The sequence below is a fragment of the Bombina bombina genome, chromosome 4 (assembly GCF_027579735.1).
Source record: "Bombina bombina isolate aBomBom1 chromosome 4, aBomBom1.pri, whole genome shotgun sequence".
Lineage (NCBI taxonomy): Eukaryota > Metazoa > Chordata > Amphibia > Anura > Bombinatoridae > Bombina > Bombina bombina.
The window spans coordinates 825,150,880-825,157,857 of record NC_069502.1 but is presented as its reverse complement, the minus strand read 5'-3'; positions in this window follow the sequence as shown (position 1 = coordinate 825,157,857).

The following is a 6,978-nucleotide window of genomic DNA, read 5'->3' as shown; positions in this document are numbered from 1 at the left end:
CTCCCTAAACACCCAACTTCCCGTCCCCACTACAGCCCATTGTCCCTTAACTGCTCTCCTGCTCCACGAACCACCTTCATCATGCCTAACAGGCCAGCCACCAAAGCAATACACACCCCAACATTAACCACTATAAACGTCAAAGGCCTTAACAGCCCAGGTAAAAGATCAATAACAATGCATGAAATTACTAGACTTAATCACTCTATATTTTTTTTTACAAGAAACACACTTTCAAAGGGGAAGGGAACCCGGTTAGTCCAATCCCAAATATCCAACTATGATCTTTGCGTCTAACCCACACAAATAAAAAGGTGGTGGGAATAATCATCCACAGTTCTATTCCTATACAAATTACGACAATAATTAAGGACCCAGAGGGACGATACATAATGCTCATAGACCTCATCTATGGGAGACCCATCACACTCCTCAATATATATAACTCCAAAAGTGAACAGCACTGCTTTTTATGTAAAAAAAAAAAAAATCACACAACTCCTCCTTGACCATCAGAAGGGGACAGCCTTGTTGGGAGGGGACTCAACCTTCCTTTTAACCCCCAGCAAGACACATCTAACTCCACATCCAGTGTACATAAAAGTATACTAAAGTTAGTTAAATCAACACTAACAGACCTCAACCTCCATGATATATGGCGCACCCTAAACCCCAAACACAAAAGACTACAATTTTTATTCCAACATGTATAAGAAATACTCTTGCATTGACTAATAACCGACTCCACCAGTCTCACAATCACAACAAAATGTGAAATAGGCCCAATTACATGGATGGACCACGCCCCAGTGACTTGTACCCTACTATGGCCAGAGATTCCGCTAACAGAATATTTTTGGAGACTGGACGACCACTTATTACTAGATCCACTGACAGCAATGATAATAGGTAAAGCAATCAACGAGTTTTTCTCTCATAATTCAGACAAAGAGCCTCTGGTACAAACAATTAGGAAGCCCAAAAATGCGTCATAAGAGGTGAACTAATCAAAATTAGAGCAAAAAAATTATCAGAAAAAAGAGCATGACACGAAAATCTAATCTCCACAATACAACAACTTGAACAAGAACATAAACAGAAGCCCCATGGCTTAAAATTATTAGCATCCCTAGCACAAAATAGAAAATTATGTAAAGCACAAAGAAAATATTAATAAAACTTAGCATTTTATTGGTAATAGTTTAAAAATATAGCAAGGCTGAGGAAGCGTAATGTGAAATGCGACCGCGTCACATTTTTTTGTGTTCTATTTTAAATTGCTCTCTGTTTGTTTGTTTGTCACCAAATATAGCTCCATGTTTGTTGGATGGGGTGTGGGGATTGATTGGTAGGGGAAATGTTCCTTAAAGGGATACTGAACCCAAATTTTTTCTTTCATTATTCAGATAGACTGAATAATAACCCTGGATAGCGCTTACTGATTAGTGGATCTTTCAGGAATCCCTGTATATCCCTTGACATGTATATATATTTTTTTAGAAGACATCCGAAAGTATTGATCTAGGCCCAGTTTGGTATATTTCATGCCACCATTTCACCGCCAAATGAGATCAAATAAAAAAATCTGTTCACTTTTTCACAATTTTTTTTCACAAACTTTAAGTTTCTCACTGAAATTATTTGCAAACAACTTGTGCAATTATGGCGTAAATGGTTGTAAACGCTTCTCTGGGATCCCCTTTGTTCAGAAATAGCAGACATATATGGCTTTGGCGTTGCTTTTTGGTTATTAGAAGGCCACTAAATGCCACTGCGCACCACACGTGTATTATGCCCAGCAGTGAAGGGGTTAATTAGGTAGCTTGTAGGGAGCTTGCAGGGTTAATTTTAGCTTTAATGTAGAGATCAACCTCACACATCACACCCCCTGATCCCTCCCAAACAGCTCTCTTCCCTCCCCCACCCCACAATTGTCCCCGCCATCTTAAGTACTGGCAGAAAGTCTGCCAGTACTAAAATAAAAGGTATTTTAAATTTGTTTTATCTATTTTTTAGCATATTTACATATGCTGATGTGTAGGATCCCCCCTTAGCCCCCAACCTCCATGATCCCCCCCCCAAACAGCCCTCTAACCCTCCCCCTCTACCTTATTGGTAGCCATCTTGGGTACTGGCAGCTGTCTGCCAGTATCCAGTTTACTAAAAAAACAGCTTTTTTTTTATTTTATTAATTTTTTTCTGTAGTGTAGCTTCCCCCCAGCCAAAGACCAACCCCCCACCCCTCCCAGATCCCTTAGATGTCTTTTTTTTATTATTATTATTTTTTACCCCACTCTATCCCACTTTTTTTAAAAAAAATTCTGTAGTGTAGCCGTTCCCACCCGCTTCCACCCCGTGCACGCGCCAGCCCCCCCCCCCCCCGTGCACGCGCGCGCGACTTTGTGTGCGCCCCCGACGTGCACGCCCACGATCCCGCCCCCCTCGATGTCATATGGCCCATCGATGGCCGCCCACCCGCTTCCCACGTATGCTCCCACCCACCAAGGATACCGTCTATCGATGTCCGGTGCAGAGAGGGCCACAGAGTGGCTCTCTCTGCATCGGATGGCCAAGGGGTGTTATTGCAGGATGCCTCGATATCGAGGCATCACTGCAATAACCGGAAAGCGAGCCGCTTTAAACCCCTAATGTCGTACAGGGTACGTCGCTGGTCTTTAAAGACCAGGTTGTGTGCGACGTACCCTGTACGACATTCGTCATTAAGGGGTTAAAGTTGCATGCTCTATCTGAATTATTAAAAAATATTGGGTTCAGTATCCATTTAAAACTAATTTAACTACTATATGTATTATTCATACATATACAGATATCGAGTCTGCACCATTATTACATAACTATTGTGCTCTTATATTAACTCCCTACTATCCCCACTGACCGCTGTTATCCCTCATCACCCACTAATATCTTCAAGCATTTATTATCACAAACTAATCAGGCAGACAAGTCTTTTTAATTAATAGCGGCAGCAGATTTTTGCCTTTCCTTTCTATTTTTTTTTTACTTTTACCCATAAATGCTAAGTTTTATTAATATTTTCTTTGTGCCTTACCACATTTTCTATTTTACCTATCTATCATAGGTCATTTGTATGTATGTATCTATGTGTGTGTGTGTATGTGTGTGTGTATATATATATATATATATATATATATATATATATATACCACACACACACACAGTTGTATGCAAAAGTTTAGGCACCCCTGACAAATTCCATGATTTTCATTTATAAATAATTGGGTGTTTGGATCAGCAATTTCATTTTGATCTATCAAATAACTGAAGGACACAGTAATATATCAGTAGTAAAATGAGGTTTATTGGATTAACAGAAAATGTGCAATATGCATCAAAACGAAATTAGATTAGGTGCATAAATTTGGGCACCCCTACAGAAATATTGCATCAATATTTAGAAGAGTCTCCTTTAGCAGAAATAACAGCCTCTAGATGCTTTCTATAGCCTGTAATGAGTGTCTGGATTCTGGATGAAGGTATTTTGGACTATTACTCCTTGCAAAACATCTCCAGTTCAGTTAGGTTTGATGGTTGCCGAGCATGGACAACCTGCTTCAAATCGCCCCACAGATTTTCAATGATATTCAGGTCTGGGGACTGGGATGGCCATTCCAGAACATTGTACTTGTTCCTCTGCATAAATGCCAGAGTAGATTTTGAGCAGTGTTTTGGGTCATTGTCTTGTTGAAATATCCAGCCCCGGCGTAACTTCAGCTTTGTGACTGATACCTCAACATTATTCTCAAGTATCTGCTGATATTGAGTGGAATCCATGCGACCTTCAACTTTAACAAGATTCCCAGTACCGGCACTGGCCACACAGCCCCACAGCATGATGGAACATCCACCAAATTTTACTGTGGGTAGCAAGTGTTTGTCTTGGAACGCTGTGTTCTTTTGCCGCCATGCATAACGCCCCTTGTTATGACCAAATAACTCAATCTTTGTTTTATCAGTCCCCAGCACCTTCTTCCAAAATTAAGCTGGCTTGTCCAAATGTGCGTTTGCATACCTCAAGTGACTCTGTTTGTGGTGTGTGTGCAGAAAAGGCTTTTTCTGCATCACTCTCCCATACAGCTTCTCCTTGTGCAAAGTGTGCTGAATTGTTGAACGATGCACAGTGACACCATCAGCATCAAGATGATGTTGTAGGTCTTTGGAGGTGGTCTGTGGGCTGTTTTTGACAATTCTCACCATACTTTGCCTTTTGCCTCTCTGATATTTACCTTGGCCTGCCACTTCTGGCTTTAACAAGAACTGTGCCTGTGGTCTTTCATTTCCTCACTATGTTCCTCACAGTGGACACTGACAGCTTAAATCTCTGTGATAGCTTTTTGTAGCCTTCCCCTAAACCATAATGTTGAACAGTCTTTGTTTTCAGGTTATTTGAGAGTTGTTTTGAGGCCCCCATGTGGCCACTCTTCAGAGGAGAGTCAAAGAGAACAACAACTTGCAATTGGCCACCTTAAATACCCTTTCTCATGATTGGATGCACCTGTCTATGAAGTTCAAGGCTTAATGGGATCACCAAACCAATTGTGTGTTCCAATGATTCAGTGCTAGGTAGTTACAGGTATTCAAATCAACAAAATGACAAGGGTGCCAAAAATGTATGCACCTGTCTAATTTCATTTTGATGCATATAGCACATTATCTGTTAATTCAATAAACTTTATTTCACTACTGAAATATTACTGTGTCCTTCAGTTACTTGATAGATCAAAATGAAATTGCTGATTCAAACACCCAATTATTTATAAATGATAATCATGGAAATTGTCAGGGGTGCCTAAACATTTGCATACAACTGTGTGTATGTGTGTGTGTATATATATATATGTGTGTGTGCATTGGAGCTCTTTGCATGGGGGAGGGTGGGAGAGGGAAGTCCGATATTTTAAAGAGGTTTAAGTTCAGTTTGTAGTCATAACATTAGTAGTCCATGTAGTATTAAATCTTGTTCCCCAGTCTGCCCATATGAGTTCAAAGTTTAGTGAGTAGAAGATGCTTTTTTGCATTGTGTAGACATATGCCGTAGAGTTGTGAATCATAGGCCAACTTGGAGGGGATAGGTTTTTCCAAGATTTGACAACGCTTTAACCTGTTTAAACGAGAGATGCATAAATAAGAATGGTGTTTAGGGAGAGTATAGGTACCAATATGGAGAAGGGCAATAGCAGGGGTTCTAGGTAGGGGTATACCCATTCTGGTCAGTGTTTGGAAGCATGTATTCCATAAGAGTCTAAGTTTGGGGCATTCCCACCATATATGCATTGAGTCCCCGATGTGCCCACAGTTACGCCAACATATAGGGGAGGTAGCACCGTACATTTTGGCAAGTCGTGTAGGGATGTAGTACCAATGTGTTAGCAATTTATAATAGGTCTCAACAGTGTGACACTATGTAAGGCTTTTTTAATTAGGGTTAAAATGTGCTCCCATGTTTGCAAGGGGACAGTTATATTTAGATAAGTTTCCCATTTTTGTAAGTGAGATGGTTTATCTTCTTGGTTTGTGTTCCCTATAAGAGAGTAGTGTAGGGAAAGGGGCCTGCATAGCCTATTATTCTGGCTCCAAATGGTTTCCCATAGTGTGCAAGGGCGAGATAGCTCGGGCTTAAAGCCCCAACTAGTTAGGAAGCTTTTCAGTCTAGTGTATTCAAAAATCATATATTGCGGTATTGGGGTGCCATCTCCTATTTCATCTAAGGTGCAAATAAGGGATTCTGGGGGGGGGAGACCAAAGGTCTGAGACAGTTTGTACCCCCAATTGTGTCCACTTATGGAGGTGAGTCTCTGGGAGAATTGTGAGTAGTCCTGCAAGGGAGGTGATCGGTGAGGTGTGTGGGGCTATGTGAGTGTAATGCCTAATCTTATCCCACATCACGAGGCATTCCCAAATTATTGGGTTAGTGATATCTAAAGATTTTGTGTGCCACCCTAGGTGGTTTATGTTGCCAAATATATTTGGTGAACTCGCTCTGGAATTGATAGAGTGAGTGTCTAGGGAATCTAACTGGGAGGCATCTAAAGAGGTAGGTTATTTTAGGTAAGAATGACATTTTAAGGGCCGTTAGTCATCCTATCCAGGATATGTGAGTGTAATTTCATCTATCTTTTAAGGTTCGTAATTCAGATAAGAGGGAGATAGTTATCCTTAATTATATGGGCTATGTTATTCAAGAGCTTAACTCCAAGATGTGTAACATAATTTTCAACCCAGTTAGCTTGGTGAAGATGCTGGACTTGACTTTGGGGGATAGCCCAAGTGAAAATTTTAGTTTTGGATAAGTTTAATTTGTAAAAGGACATGTTCCCAAAGGATTCTAAAATGGCTTTAAGTTTGGGAATTGAGGTCGCTGGTTCTGCTGAGAAGACCGTCACATCGTATGCAAAAAGAGCTATTTTGTGTGTTGTGCCGTGTAGAGTAATTCCATCTATATGTTTGTCAGACCTAATCTTTTCTGCAAGAGATTCAATTGCTAGGGCAAACAGGATGGGCGAGAGGGGGCAGCCCTGTCTAGTGCCATTGGAAATTAAAAAAGGGGGAGAATTGTAACCTAATCCTTTAACTGCAGTAGGCGTGGAGTATAAAGCTTGGATAGCTGTCAGGGTCTCCTCAGGAAATCTAAAGGCCTTAAAGACCTCCCATAAATAATTCCAGCGGACTCAGTCGAACGCTTTTTCTGCGTCCAGTGATATGACCAAGAAAGGTCTGTTTAACCTAGTGGATTCGGTGAGGATATTGAGCAAGTGTCTAGTGTTGTCAGGTTCTTCGCAATTGGGTATGAAGCCTACTTGATCTAGAGTAATAAGATGAGGGAGCAATTTAGAAATGTGATTTGCTAATCATTTGACGTAAATTTTGACATCTAAATTAATAAGGGATATGGGCCTATAACTAGAGCAAAGTAACATGTCTTTTAAGGGTTTTGGGATA